The following is a 16,639-nucleotide window of genomic DNA, read 5'->3' on the forward strand; positions in this document are numbered from 1 at the left end:
TGCGTTTATATATATTTACGGCATCTAATTTATGTTTAGATCTATGTTGTGTTGCTGAAAGTTGCATTTGTCTTTTCAAAATCTTATAAAAACAACAAAACTCTCAAGATATTGCACATAAGGGAAACAGAAGTTTTTTTGCACACGTTACCATCATGCTACACGTTACCGTGCTTTTTAGACTGTGGAGTGCCTATATCCAACACGTTACCGTCAACTTTGTGATAAATAATGTTATATAAAGCTTATAAAATGTGATGGTAACGTGTGGTAACGTGTTCCTTTCACTAAGGTTTATCACTTATAATAACTGTAACGTGTACGGTAACGTGTAGTAGTATGGTAACGTGTTGGTAAAACACAGCAAAGAGTTCAGGCTACAAATCCTCTGAGAAAACAAACTCAGCAAAACACCGCGGACAAGCTTGCATCTCCTTTTGCTCTCGCTCGGCTATTTGATGGTGGAACTCGAACACTTTCCATCGGGCTGCCATCATCTCGTTTTCCCGATCGTCTGTTGTGTTGTATTTGCCGGTAAACGTGATAGGTCTTATTCCTGTTGCGAAAACAGGTATGTCGTTTGAAATGGTAATGTCAGCAGAGTAAATATTTTTGGGGGTTGGAAGGTGCACCGTCTGGCCTTCAAGCAGCAACAGCATCTCCTTCCATGCTATCACTTCGGTGTTGTAACGAAAGTCGTTCAGGAAGATAACCTCGCTGTTTTCAACTCCGAGCCATGCGTACTTGTCATTAGCCGGACTGCAAAACGTTTTGTAGATTTTTTGCAAGGGAGACAGTAAAAACGTTTTCCCACAATTTTCCGGGCCCGTTATAAAGATATTTCGAAATTTTCCTCTGCCCTTCGTTAAAAGATTTCGAACACTGGCAGCAAAAACTAGGGGGTTGATGCTGTTGTTAAACAACACCTCCATCGCACATTGTAACCACTGCGAATTGCAGCCGCTCACACATGGACTCTCTCTCGCCTGCGTCAACAACTCCATTCGGGTCAACGAATCCCTCTGCAAATCAACTTTCGCACTGTTCATGATCCACGCATTATGTACCAATTCGGACAAACTTTTCTTTGAACGCGGCATAACAAAGTTTGCTAAGTCCTTATTGCCTGCGTTCAGTCTCTCATTGGCAACGCTAAACAAAGACTTCACTGTTTTTATATTATGTGCAATGATAAACTCGCCTACTTCTAAATGTGTCAACCGTGCAACCTTAGCTTTTTTGCTCATGTTGTGTTCATTATTGTTATGTTTATCGGTGTTGTTTGCACCATTTTGTTTAGATAGTTTATGTTTTTGACGATACGACTTTATACATAGTTTTGTTCTGGGAGAACCGATATTCTCTAGGTTGGGATGTCCTTCGCTTTTATAAACCTCACGATCAGTTTTACATACATACTTATACGCACTATAGTAACTGTCGTGTGAATCTGAAAAGTGTAGGACTTGGCCGTGTGACTGCGACACTTGGTTTTTCACGCTCTTCCATCGCTTAGGTCCTGTTTATTTAACACTCATGTGGTAGTGCTCCCCGCTGTCCTGGTGCTGCTCTAGACAACAGGCCCAGTAGTCAACCTTCGCTTGTCCAAAGCCCGAATTAAAATAGTTTGCAACGCATCGTCCGAAGCTTTCTCGTGTTGGAAATTTTGTTTTGTTCACCTGACTGCATGTTATTAAATAGGTCCTTCGTGCGGCTCGGTCACCTACAGAACTTTGTGTGAAATCAACCTGGTTGTTTTCGGCCATTTCGCGCTCTTAGTGTTGACGTGTGTGTGTCTATACAAGACAATCTAAAATTACCAAAAGGAGCAGTTACAGGCGTAGCCACTACACACTGTAAGACTACAATCTTAGGTTGTTTTATCAAACTAGGGAAAATATGTAATATATTAAATGAGCTATGTTACAAGTAGAAGCTATGAGACCTTTTATTTAGCTATATATTTTATATTTTACAGTTTCTTTGGTTCGTATAGCAGTAGCTAGTATTTCTCTGCTCTAATGTAAACAAACATGAATATATAAAACGGCTATGTTCTTTTACCTACGGAACTGTTTATTTCACGCTAAAGACCTTGCCTGTACAGTTGCCACCAACTTTACTTACATATTTTTTCAGCTAAATATTAGGAGAAAGGTAGAGCTCATATTTTGTCTAACCGCAGTACAGCCACTAGCCAAACATTCCTTAAAACATGGCTACTGAACACATGTGTGAATTTTATTTCATAAAATCTCCGGCGATCTAATACTGCGTTTCCCAACCTTGCCTCGCTTAACAGAGTAGAGCCCATTCCTCTCCTCCTTTTCTCACTTTGTTCGCTACACGAACGGTCAGAGCTCTTCGTGAATTAAAATAAAAACATTTTAATCCACGAATATCCTACCAAAAATCCAATAAATCTTTGTAATATGGAACAACAAGATAATATTGTCAATGAAGAGTCTAATGTCACCGAGAGTTTTGAATTAGAAGAACAAAATAATGAAACTGCTGGAGACTCTAATGAGCCAGCATGTGAGCCAGCTGGAGAAAACTCGTTTTACGAGCCAGCTATGAGAGAGGAGGAGGATGTATCTCCAGGGCGAAAGGTAAGGTCTTCCAAAAAGAAGTCCAAAAAAGGGAGGAAAAGAAAAAGATCTCCATCCTCCTCCTCGTCTTCTTCTTCAGATAGCTCTTCAGATGAATCAGGAGAGGAAAACAAAATGGTAAAACGATTTAAAATAGTTCCCAAAACAGAGGAACACAAGTGGAAACTCCCAACTGGGATGGCAGATTATGCCAACCAGCATTTTCAGAATTATATTCCTGAAAAGGATTTAGAGGAGGGATTGTTAGCAAAAATTCCAGTTCCTTCAAATTTAAATGATGTAAAAAAACTGGACAACTTTGTGAAGGACTTGCTATGCAACCAAACAGCGTCACTTCACATGGATAATACGATGGAAAAATTTCAGAATAAAATCCTTCAGGTTATGGGGCCCCTTTCCAGATTGTGGAAAGGGTTAGAGGACATTCGTAAGAGTGTGGGTCCCGTAAATGTACCTATAGATCAGTTTACGACACTCGTGGAGCAGTCGACAATTTTGCTGGGCCAGGCATCCACGTCCATTTCATATGCACGTCGCCTTTATGTTTTAAAGGTTTTGGTAAAGGATCCAAGAAAGGCAAAAACATTGTTGAAAGAGAAATCTTCTCTTTTGCAACAAAACGATGAAAATTTGTTCGGCAAAAAATTTAGAGCCCATATCGTGGAAACTGAACGCTCCAAAAAACGAACTTTGGAAGTTTTTAAAGACAAGAAAAGGCCCTTTCGAAGGGACCCTCCACACTATCAAAACAAACCGCAAGGTGAAGGGAGATTTTATTATGCGGGAAAGCTGGACAACAGAGGCAACTACAACAACAACAAAATGGTCGGTTGCAACAGCAAGTCCGCAGGAACAACACAACAAACGGTAAATACCTCTTTTGTTCTACCAAAAGAGGCTCCCTTGGCCAAGTCATTTCCAACTCTGATGCCACTAACCTCACTAAAAAATGTACATCCAATTGTGAAAAGCCTGTTTCCAGAGAGCATTCCAGATTTACCTCTGGCAGGAAGACTAAAATATTTTACAAAAGCTTGGGAAAAGCTAACCAACGACAAGGAGATATTGTCAATTGTAAACGGTTACGAAATTCCATCTCACCATACACCTGTCCAACAAAGGGTTCCACACCCAACACACATGTCTAAAGATCAACAACTGTTAGTGGATCAGGTAGTTTTGGAAATGCTGGGCAAGGGAGCCATCAGAAGAGTGGATCATGTGGGGGGCGAATTTCTGAGCAATCTGTTCCTTGTCTTAAAAAAGGATGGAGGAAACCGCCCAGTGATAAACCTCAGGAACCTGAACGGCTTTATCTCATACAGTCACTTCAAAATGGAAGGTTTACATTGCTTGAAATTCCTTCTAGAACAAGGAGATTATCTGTGCAAAATAGATCTGAAGGATGCTAAAAAAGAACTCCTATGGTGGATAGAAAATTTGCAACTGTGCAATGGCCACAAAATCTTGCGGCAGGATCCGAGTTTGGTAATTCAGACAGATGCATCCACACAAGGGTGGGGTGCATACTGTCAGGGTGTAGTAACAGGGGGGGAATGGTGTCAGGAGGAATGTCTGTTGCATATCAATGCTCTCGAACTGATGGCAGTAAAGTTTGCAATATTGGCATTCACCAAAAATGTCTCAAAAACGACAATACATTTGCAAATAGACAACAAAACTGCTGTCTCCTACCTATTAAAGATGGGGGGTACACACAGCAAAATTCTTTTGGACATCAGCAAAACAATTTGGCATTATCTGCTCTCCAAGCAGATCACAGTTACTGCAGAATATATCCCAAGCAAGCTGAATGTCAAAGCAGATTGGGAGTCAAGACATGCAACAGACTCATCGGATTGGAAACTTCACCAGAATGTTTTCAAGAAAATAACAAATCACTTCAGCCTACCGTCAGTCGATCTATTTGCTTTCAGGTTGTGTCACCAACTCCCAAATTATATGGCATGGAAGCCGGATCCAGACAGTATGGCAACGGATGCAATGCAACAGTCATGGAGCAACCTCTACGGGTTTGCCTTTCCTCCTTTCAACATGATAGGCCGGGTGTTATACAAAGTTCTACAGGAAAAAAATAGAACAGTTAATATCGGTAACTCCAGCATGGCAAATTCAACCATGGTATGCTCAACTTCTAAGCATGTTTTGCAGGATTCCCAAGGGAACAGCCACCCTCTTGTAAGAAACAAATCCTTAAAACTAGTGGCTTGGAAAGTTTCAGGAGTAGCCTTGAAATGGAAGGAACTTCAAGCAATGCTGCCAAGCTTATCTCTCAGGCAAGAAGACCAGGCTCCATTACTTGTTACGAATCAGCCTGGAATAAGTGGGTTAGCTGGTATAGTAGGGAAAAAATTGATCCATTTCAAGCGCCTGTATATAGTATATTAAATTACCTGTCTATTCTTTTTGACGAAGGATTGGAATATAGGACAATAAACTGCCATCGTTCTGCTATATCTGCATATCATGCAATTGTCGATGGAAAACCTGTGGGCCAAAATCCTAGAGTTTGTGCTTTGTTATCAGGAGTTTTTAATCAGAGACCACCCCAACCACGCTATACGTTTGTCTGGGATGTTGAAGTGGTCTTACGCTATATAAAGTCTTTAGAGAAAAATAGGATATGATCTATTATTGATCTTTCATACAAGTTCACAGGCTTGTTAGCATTGTCAGCTGCCTTACGAGTCTCAGCAATTCAACACCTTAATATTGATTTCATGGCTAGAAGTGAAAGTTCATATACCTTCTATTTTAATAAGTTGCATAAAAGCTGGAAAAGAGGTAAATCACCTCCAACTGTTACATATCAAGCCTACCCACAGGATACTGATCTGTGTGTTGTTAAAACTTTAGATGAATATATTGACCGAACAAAAGGTTGGAGGTCAACAAAAGATTTTTCACAGCTGTTGTTAAGTACTACAGCCCCTCACAAACCGGTGATTTCCTCTACAATTTCAGGCTGGCTAAAAAAGTTACTTGCTAGGGCGGGAATAGACACTAGTGTTTTTAAGGCACATTCTACTAGATCAGCATCTAGTTCAAAGGCAAACTTAGGTGGAGCAACTATCACGGAAATTTTAAAAAGAGGATCCTGGTCTAGTGAAAGTACCTGGCAAAAATTTTACAACAAAAATATTGTTAAAAAAGGTGAATTGTTTCAGGAAAAGATTTACCAGGTTTAAGTACAGTAACGCGTTGAACAGAGGAGGAGAAGAATGGGCTCTACTCTGTTAAGCGAGGCAAGGTTGGGAAACGCAGTATTAGATCTTTCTCCGATTTTATTTATAAAATCGGAATTACTTTGCGGGCGCTTCGCGCCCTTACGTAATTCGAGAATTGGACAAACTATGTCGAATATGTGGATTTCTTCTCCCGAAAAATAAGAACAATATGTTCAAGGTCTCAAACCCTAAGGTCAGTAAAAGAATGTTCATAAACATTGAAAATGACAGAGGCGCTCCACCCAACCAAAATCTGCATGAAGTGCTTCTCTAGACTTGGACAATTGGACTGTAAAAAAGCACAAGGGACTTTGAGTTGTTTAAAGAAAATAATTTACAAAGAGGTGGCAAGCCACCGCAATGATGAACTCAACCTGTTAGGTCTTTGGAAACAAGCTATAGGTTGTACTCCTCTAGAGAATATGCCTCCCTTTTTAAATCGTGTTTATATGGTGCATATTCGTCTCGCCCCGGCTACAACAGGAAACTCGGTCAACCGAGATCCCAGGCAATTGATCCGGGATCCCGGTCAAACGGGATGGGTATTTGTCCATGTAAACAGAAAAATCCGGTGGCTAAGTACGGAAAAAGTTTATGTAAGCTTTAGAAGAGCAAGTAATTATCACTATTAATGTAAATCAATGGATATATTTGTTTTTGTATCATAGTGTATTTGTTGAGGACGCAGAATAAGTCGGCAGGTTTTTAGTTTTTTGGAAGAAGTGGAAGCAATATTTTTTTGCAGATGCTACTTACAGGCTCAGCACAACAGACAGATAAATCAGAGAAAACCCCAAACAGTCCCACTTTAAGAACATTTAACCAAAGTTCTGGAACATGTGATAAAGAAAATGCAAGAGCTGCGCTCTGCCTTTCATTACTGGCATTTATTTCATAGAACTGACCCAAGTATCTAACCAACTGTGGGCTTTGTGACAGAGCGATGCGGAAGGTCTTTGGTTTAAACACGGTCCGAGCCATGGCAGAAGCTATAAAAAGGTAGATTTATCGTTTTCGCAGGCGAATAGCATTGCATCTTGAGCAACTGTTGTACTTGCATGCCTTACGTAGCTCTAATGGGAAAGAGAATAGGAGTAATTACATCGCAATATAACTAGCCTTTTAAGACAGAGATGTTAATGAAAAAAGGTGGTTTCGTTCTAAACAATAAGAAGCAACTGGAAAACTTCTGTATTCTCCCCTTCACAGGGATGATGGAAAAGCTTATCGATTTCGGCTGTACTGAAATAAACACCTACGAATTTGGAAACATGAGGATTGGTGAAATTTACTCATGCTTGGGATCTGGCACGTGCCCTTGAGTAAGCATCCCTTGCCTCCTGTAAGACACCAACCACATTCATTGACACCATCCGCCAAAACCAATAACTTTATTAAACGCTGGAAAAAGAAGAGTTGACAACTACAAATGGTATTATTGTTGCTTATACCTAGTGACACAGAGCCCAGGGCTTAGAAAGGTAGACTTGGAACCCAGCTCTTGGTTGTGACTAAGACTGCAAATCAGTACACCTGGAAATAAAAAAGCTTTCAGACGTTAGACATGAACGGCTATTTGATGGTGGAACTCGAACACTTTCCATCGGGCTGCCATCATCTCGTTTTCCCGATCGTCTGTTGTGTTGTATTTGCCGGTAAACGTGATAGGTCTTATTCCTGTTGCGAAAACAGGTATGTCGTTTGAAATAGTAATGTCAGCAGAGTAAATATTTTTGGGGGTTGGAAGGTGCACCGTCTGGCCTTCAAGCAGCAACAGCATCTCCTTCCATGCTATCACTTCGGTGTTGTAACGAAAGTCGTTCAGGAAGATAACCTCGCTGTTTTCAACTCCGAGCCATGCGTACTTGTCATTAGCCGGACTGCAAAACGTTTTGTAGATTTTTTGCAAGGGAGACAGTAAAAACGTTTTCCCACAATTTTCCGGGCCCGTTATAAAGATATTTCGAAATTTTCCTCTGCCCTTCGTTAAAAGATTTCGAACACTGGCAGCAAAAACTAGGGGGTTGATGCTGTTGTTAAACAACACCTCCATCGCACATTGTAACCACTGCGAATTGCAGCCGCTCACACATGGACTCTCTCTCGCCTGCGTCAACAACTCCATTCGGGTCAACGAATCCCTCTGCAAATCAACTTTCGCACTGTTCATGATCCACGCATTATGTACCAATTCGGACAAACTTTTCTTTGAACGCGGCATAACAAAGTTTGCTAAGTCCTTATTGCCTGCGTTCAGTCTCTCATTGGCAACGCTAAACAAAGACTTCACTGTTTTTATATTATGTGCAATGATAAACTCGCCTACTTCTAAATGTGTCAACCGTGCAACCTTAGCTTTTTTGCTCATGTTGTGTTCATTATTGTTATGTTTATCGGTGTTGTTTGCACCATTTTGTTTAGATAGTTTATGTTTTTGACGATACGACTTTATACATAGTTTTGTTCTGGGAGAACCGATATTCTCTAGGTTGGGATGTCCTTCGCTTTTATAAACCTCACGATCAGTTTTACATACATACTTATACGCACTATAGTAACTGTCGTGTGAATCTGAAAAGTGTAGGACTTGGCCGTGTGACTGCGACACTTGGTTTTTCACGCTCTTCCATCGCTTAGGTCCTGTTTATTTAACACTCATGTGGTAGTGCTCCCCGCTGTCCTGGTGCTGCTCTAGACAACAGGCCCAGTAGTCAACCTTCGCTTGTCCAAAGCCCGAATTAAAATAGTTTGCAACGCATCGTCCGAAGCTTTCTCGTGTTGGAAATTTTGTTTTGTTCACCTGACTGCATGTTATTAAATAGGTCCTTCGTGCGGCTCGGTCACCTACAGAACTTTGTGTGAAATCAACCTGGTTGTTTTCGGCCATTTCGCGCTCTTAGTGTTGACGTGTGTGTGTCTATACAAGACAATCTAAAATTACCAAAAGGAGCAGTTACAGGCGTAGCCACTACACACTGTAAGACTACAATCTTAGGTTGTTTTATCAAACTAGGGAAAATATGTAATATATTAAATGAGCTATGTTACAAGTAGAAGCTATGAGACCTTTTATTTAGCTATATATTTTATATTTTACAGTTTCTTTGGTTCGTATAGCAGTAGCTAGTATTTCTCTGCTCTAATGTAAACAAACATGAATATATAAAACGGCTATGTTCTTTTACCTACGGAACTGTTTATTTCACGCTAAAGACCTTGCCTGTACAGTTGCCACCAACTTTACTTACATATTTTTTCAGCTAAATATTAGGAGAAAGGTAGAGCTCATATTTTGTCTAACCGCAGTACAGCCACTAGCCAAACATTCCTTAAAACATGGCTACTGAACACATGTGTGAATTTTATTTCATAAAATCTCCGGCGATCTAATACTGCGTTTCCCAACCTTGCCTCGCTTAACAGAGTAGAGCCCATTCCTCTCCTCCTTTTCTCACTTTGTTCGCTACACGAACGGTCAGAGCTCTTCGTGAATTAAAATAAAAACATTTTAATCCACGAATATCCTACCAAAAATCCAATAAATCTTTGTAATATGGAACAACAAGATAATATTGTCAATGAAGAGTCTAATGTCACCGAGAGTTTTGAATTAGAAGAACAAAATAATGAAACTGCTGGAGACTCTAATGAGCCAGCTGGAGAAAACTCGTTTTACGAGCCAGCTATGAGAGAGGAGGAGGATGTATCTCCAGGGCGAAAGGTAAGGTCTTCCAAAAAGAAGTCCAAAAAAGGGAGGAAAAGAAAAAGATCTCCATCCTCCTCCTCGTCTTCTTCTTCAGATAGCTCTTCAGATGAATCAGGAGAGGAAAACAAAATGGTAAAACGATTTAAAATAGTTCCCAAAACAGAGGAACACAAGTGGAAACTCCCAACTGGGATGGCAGATTATGCCAACCAGCATTTTCAGAATTATATTCCTGAAAAGGATTTAGAGGAGGGATTGTTAGCAAAAATTCCAGTTCCTTCAAATTTAAATGATGTAAAAAAACTGGACAACTTTGTGAAGGACTTGCTATGCAACCAAACAGCGTCACTTCACATGGATAATACGATGGAAAAATTTCAGAATAAAATCCTTCAGGTTATGGGGCCCCTTTCCAGATTGTGGAAAGGGTTAGAGGACATTCGTAAGAGTGTGGGTCCCGTAAATGTACCTATAGATCAGTTTACGACACTCGTGGAGCAGTCGACAATTTTGCTGGGCCAGGCATCCACGTCCATTTCATATGCACGTCGCCTTTATGTTTTAAAGGTTTTGGTAAAGGATCCAAGAAAGGCAAAAACATTGTTGAAAGAGAAATCTTCTCTTTTGCAACAAAACGATGAAAATTTGTTCGGCAAAAAATTTAGAGCCCATATCGTGGAAACTGAACGCTCCAAAAAACGAACTTTGGAAGTTTTTAAAGACAAGAAAAGGCCCTTTCGAAGGGACCCTCCACACTATCAAAACAAACCGCAAGGTGAAGGGAGATTTTATTATGCGGGAAAGCTGGACAACAGAGGCAACTACAACAACAACAAAATGGTCGGTTGCAACAGCAAGTCCGCAGGAACAACACAACAAACGGTAAATACCTCTTTTGTTCTACCAAAAGAGGCTCCCTTGGCCAAGTCATTTCCAACTCTGATGCCACTAACCTCACTAAAAAATGTACATCCAATTGTGAAAAGCCTGTTTCCAGAGAGCATTCCAGATTTACCTCTGGCAGGAAGACTAAAATATTTTACAAAAGCTTGGGAAAAGCTAACCAACGACAAGGAGATATTGTCAATTGTAAACGGTTACGAAATTCCATCTCACCATACACCTGTCCAACAAAGGGTTCCACACCCAACACACATGTCTAAAGATCAACAACTGTTAGTGGATCAGGTAGTTTTGGAAATGCTGGGCAAGGGAGCCATCAGAAGAGTGGATCATGTGGGGGGCGAATTTCTGAGCAATCTGTTCCTTGTCTTAAAAAAGGATGGAGGAAACCGCCCAGTGATAAACCTCAGGAACCTGAACGGCTTTATCTCATACAGTCACTTCAAAATGGAAGGTTTACATTGCTTGAAATTCCTTCTAGAACAAGGAGATTATCTGTGCAAAATAGATCTGAAGGATGCTAAAAAAGAACTCCTATGGTGGATAGAAAATTTGCAACTGTGCAATGGCCACAAAATCTTGCGGCAGGATCCGAGTTTGGTAATTCAGACAGATGCATCCACACAAGGGTGGGGTGCATACTGTCAGGGTGTAGTAACAGGGGGGGAATGGTGTCAGGAGGAATGTCTGTTGCATATCAATGCTCTCGAACTGATGGCAGTAAAGTTTGCAATATTGGCATTCACCAAAAATGTCTCAAAAACGACAATACATTTGCAAATAGACAACAAAACTGCTGTCTCCTACCTATTAAAGATGGGGGGTACACACAGCAAAATTCTTTTGCACATCAGCAAAACAATTTGGCATTATCTGCTCTCCAAGCAGATCACAGTTACTGCAGAATATATCCCAAGCAAGCTGAATGTCAAAGCAGATTGGGAGTCAAGACATGCAACAGACTCATCGGATTGGAAACTTCACCAGAATGTTTTCAAGAAAATAACAAATCACTTCAGCCTACCGTCAGTCGATCTATTTGCTTTCAGGTTGTGTCACCAACTCCCAAATTATATGGCATGGAAGCCGGATCCAGACAGTATGGCAACGGATGCAATGCAACAGTCGTGGAGCAACCTCTACGGGTTTGCCTTTCCTCCTTTCAACATGATAGGCCGGGTGTTATACAAAGTTCTACAGGAAAAAAATAGAACAGTTAATATCGGTAACTCCAGCATGGCAAATTCAACCATGGTATGCTCAACTTCTAAGCATGTTTTGCAGGATTCCCAAGGGAACAGCCACCCTCTTGTAAGAAACAAATCCTTAAAACTAGTGGCTTGGAAAGTTTCAGGAGTAGCCTTGAAATGGAAGGAACTTCAAGCAATGCTGCCAAGCTTATCTCTCAGGCAAGAAGACCAGGCTCCATTACTTGTTACGAATCAGCCTGGAATAAGTGGGTTAGCTGGTATAGTAGGGAAAAAATTGATCCATTTCAAGCGCCTGTATATAGTATATTAAATTACCTGTCTATTCTTTTTGACGAAGGATTGGAATATAGGACAATAAACTGCCATCGTTCTGCTATATCTGCATATCATGCAATTGTCGATGGAAAACCTGTGGGCCAAAATCCTAGAGTTTGTGCTTTGTTATCAGGAGTTTTTAATCAGAGACCACCCCAACCACGCTATACGTTTGTCTGGGATGTTGAAGTGGTCTTACGCTATATAAAGTCTTTAGAGAAAAATAGGATATGATCTATTATTGATCTTTCATACAAGTTCACAGGCTTGTTAGCATTGTCAGCTGCCTTACGAGTCTCAGCAATTCAACACCTTAATATTGATTTCATGGCTAGAAGTGAAAGTTCATATACCTTCTATTTTAATAAGTTGCATAAAAGCTGGAAAAGAGGTAAATCACCTCCAACTGTTACATATCAAGCCTACCCACAGGATACTGATCTGTGTGTTGTTAAAACTTTAGATGAATATATTGACCGAACAAAAGGTTGGAGGTCAACAAAAGATTTTTCACAGCTGTTGTTAAGTACTACAGCCCCTCACAAACCGGTGATTTCCTCTACAATTTCAGGCTGGCTAAAAAAGTTACTTGCTAGGGCGGGAATAGACACTAGTGTTTTTAAGGCACATTCTACTAGATCAGCATCTAGTTCAAAGGCAAACTTAGGTGGAGCAACTATCACGGAAATTTTAAAAAGAGGATCCTGGTCTAGTGAAAGTACCTGGCAAAAATTTTACAACAAAAATATTGTTAAAAAAGGTGAATTGTTTCAGGAAAAGATTTACCAGGTTTAAGTACAGTAACGCGTTGAACAGAGGAGGAGAAGAATGGGCTCTACTCTGTTAAGCGAGGCAAGGTTGGGAAACGCAGTATTAGATCTTTCTCCGATTTTATTTATAAAATCGGAATTACTTTGCGGGCGCTTCGCGCCCTTACGTAATTCGAGAATTGGACAAACTATGTCGAATATGTGGATTTCTTCTCCCGAAAAATAAGAACAATATGTTCAAGGTCTCAAACCCTAAGGTCAGTAAAAGAATGTTCATAAACATTGAAAATGACAGAGGCGCTCCACCCAACCAAAATCTGCATGAAGTGCTTCTCTAGACTTGGACAATTGGACTGTAAAAAAGCACAAGGGAATTTGAGTTGTTTAAAGAAAATAATTTACAAAGAGGTGGCAAGCCACCGCAATGATGAACTCAACCTGTTAGGTCTTTGGAAACAAGCTATAGGTTGTACTCCTCTAGAGAATATGCCTCCCTTTTTAAATCGTGTTTATATGGTGCATATTCGTCTCGCCCCGGCTACAACGGGAAACTCGGTCAACCGAGATCCCAGGCAATTGATCCGGGATCCCGGTCAAACGGGATGGGTATTTGTCCATGTAAACAGAAAAATCCGGTGGCTAAGTACGGAAAAAGTTTATGTAAGCTTTAGAAGAGCAAGTAATTATCACTATTAATGTAAATCAATGGATATATTTGTTTTTGTATCATAGTGTATTTGTTGAGGACGCAGAATAAGTCGGCAGGTTTTTAGTTTTTTGGAAGAAGTGGAAGCAATATTTTTTTGCAGATGCTACTTACAGGCTCAGCACAACAGACAGATAAATCAGAGAAAACCCCAAACAGTCCCACTTTAAGAACATTTAACCAAAGTTCTGGAACATGTGATAAAGAAAATGCAAGAGCTGCGCTCTGCCTTTCATTACTGGCATTTATTTCATAGAACTGACCCAAGTATCTAACCAACTGTGGGCTTTGTGACAGAGCGATGCGGAAGGTCTTTGGTTTAAACACGGTCCGAGCCATGGCAGAAGCTATAAAAAGGTAGATTTATCGTTTTCGCAGGCGAATAGCATTGCATCTTGAGCAACTGTTGTACTTGCATGCCTTACGTAGCTCTAATGGGAAAGAGAATAGGAGTAATTACATCGCAATATAACTAGCCTTTTAAGACAGAGATGTTAATGAAAAAAGGTGGTTTCGTTCTAAACAATAAGAAGCAACTGGAAAACTTCTGTATTCTCCCCTTCACAGGGATGATGGAAAAGCTTATCGATTTCGGCTGTACTGAAATAAACACCTACGAATTTGGAAACATGAGGATTGGTGAAATTTACTCATGCTTGGGATCTGGCACGTGCCCTTGAGTAAGCATCCCTTGCCTCCTGTAAGACACCAACCACATTCATTGACACCATCCGCCAAAACCAATAACTTTATTAAACGCTGGAAAAATGGTATTATTGTTGCTTATACCTAGTGACACAGAGCCCAGGGCTTAGAAAGGTAGACTTGGAACCCAGCTCTTGGTTGTGACTAAGACTGAAAATCAGTACACCTGGAAATAAAAAAGCTTTCAGACCTTAGACATGAACGGCTATTTGATGGTGGAACTCGAACACTTTCCATCGGGCTGCCATCATCTCGTTTTCCCGATCGTCTGTTGTGTTGTATTTGCCGGTAAACGTGATAGGTCTTATTCCTGTTGCGAAAACAGGTATGTCGTTTGAAATGGTAATGTCAGCAGAGTAAATATTTTTGGGGGTTGGAAGGTGCACCGTCTGGCCTTCAAGCAGCAACAGCATCTCCTTCCATGCTATCACTTCGGTGTTGTAACGAAAGTCGTTCAGGAAGATAACCTCGCTGTTTTCAACTCCGAGCCATGCGTACTTGTCATTAGCCGGACTGCAAAACGTTTTGTAGATTTTTTGCAAGGGAGATAGTAAAAACGTTTTCCCACAATTTTCCGGGCCCGTTATAAAGATATTTCGAAATTTTCCTCTGCCCTTCGTTAAAAGATTTCGAACACTGGCAGCAAAAACTAGGGGGTTGATGCTGTTGTTAAACAACACCTCCATCGCACATTGTAACCACTGCGAATTGCAGCCGCTCACACATGGACTCTCTCTCGCCTGCGTCAACAACTCCATTCGGGTCAACGAATCCCTCTGAAAATCAACTTTCGCACTGTTCATGATCCACGCATTATGTACCAATTCGGACAAACTTTTCTTTGAACGCGGCATAACAAAGTTTGCTAAGTCCTTATTGCCTGCGTTCAGTCTCTCATTGGCAACGCTAAACAAAGACTTCACTGTTTTTATATTATGTGCAATGATAAACTCGCCTACTTCTAAATGTGTCAACCGTGCAACCTTAGCTTTTTTGCTCATGTTGTGTTCATTATTGTTATGTTTATCGGTGTTGTTTGCACCATTTTGTTTAGATAGTTTATGTTTTTGACGATACGACTTTATACATAGTTTTGTTCTGGGAGAGCCGATATTCTCTAGGTTGGGATGTCCTTCGCTTTTATAAACCTCACGATCAGTTTTACATACATACTTGTACGCACTATAGTAACTGTCGTGTGAATCTGAAAAGTGTAGGACATGGCCGTGTGACTGCGACACTTGGTTTTTCACGCTCTTCCATCGCTTAGGTCCTGTTTATTTAACACTCATGTGGTAGTGCTCCCCGCTGTCCTGGTGCTGCTCTAGACAACAGGCCCAGTAGTCAACCTTCGCTTGTCCAAAGCCCGAATTAAAATAGTTTGCAACGCATCGTCCGAAGCTTTCTCGTGTTGGAAATTTTGTTTTGTTCACCTGACTGCATGTTATTAAATAGGTCCTTCGTGCGGCTCGGTCACCTACAGAACTTTGTGTGAAATCAACCTGGTTGTTTTCGGCCATTTCGCGCTCTTAGTGTTGACGTGTGTGTGTCTATACAAGACAATCTAAAATTACCAAAAGGAGCAGTTACAGGCGTAGCCACTACACACTGTAAGACTACAATCTTAGGTTGTTTTATCAAACTAGGGAAAATATGTAATATATTAAATGAGCTATGTTACAAGTAGAAGCTATGAGACCTTTTATTTAGCTATATATTTTATATTTTACAGTTTCTTTGGTTCGTATAGCAGTAGCTAGTATTTCTCTGCTCTAATGTAAACAAACATGAATATATAAAACGGCTATGTTCTTTTACCTACGGAACTGTTTATTTCACGCTAAAGACCTTGCCTGTACAGTTGCCACCAACTTTACTTACATATTTTTTCAGCTAAATATTAGGAGAAAGGTAGAGCTCATATTTTGTCTAACCGCAGTACAGCCACTAGCCAAACATTCCTTAAAACATGGCTACTGAACACATGTGTGAATTTTATTTCATAAAATCTCCGGCGATCTAATACTGCGTTTCCCAACCTTGCCTCGCTTAACAGAGTAGAGCCCATTCCTCTCCTCCTTTTCTCACTTTGTTCGCTACACGAACGGTCAGAGCTCTTCGTGAATTAAAATAAAAACATTTTAATCCACGAATATCCTACCAAAAATCCAATAAATCTTTGTAATATGGAACAACAAGATAATATTGTCAATGAAGAGTCTAATGTCACCGAGAGTTTTGAATTAGAAGAACAAAATAATGAAACTGCTGGAGACTCTAATGAGCCAGCATGTGAGCCAGCTGGAGAAAACTCGTTTTACGAGCCAGCTATGAGAGAGGAGGAGGATGTATCTCCAGGGCGAAAGGTAAGGTCTTCCAAAAAGAAGTCCAAAAAAGGGAGGAAAAGAAAAAGATCTCCATCCTCCTCCTCGTCTTCTTCTTCAGATAGCTCTTCAGATGAAT

Source organism: Hydractinia symbiolongicarpus, chromosome 1, assembly GCF_029227915.1.
Source record: "Hydractinia symbiolongicarpus strain clone_291-10 chromosome 1, HSymV2.1, whole genome shotgun sequence".
NCBI lineage: Eukaryota > Metazoa > Cnidaria > Hydrozoa > Anthoathecata > Hydractiniidae > Hydractinia > Hydractinia symbiolongicarpus.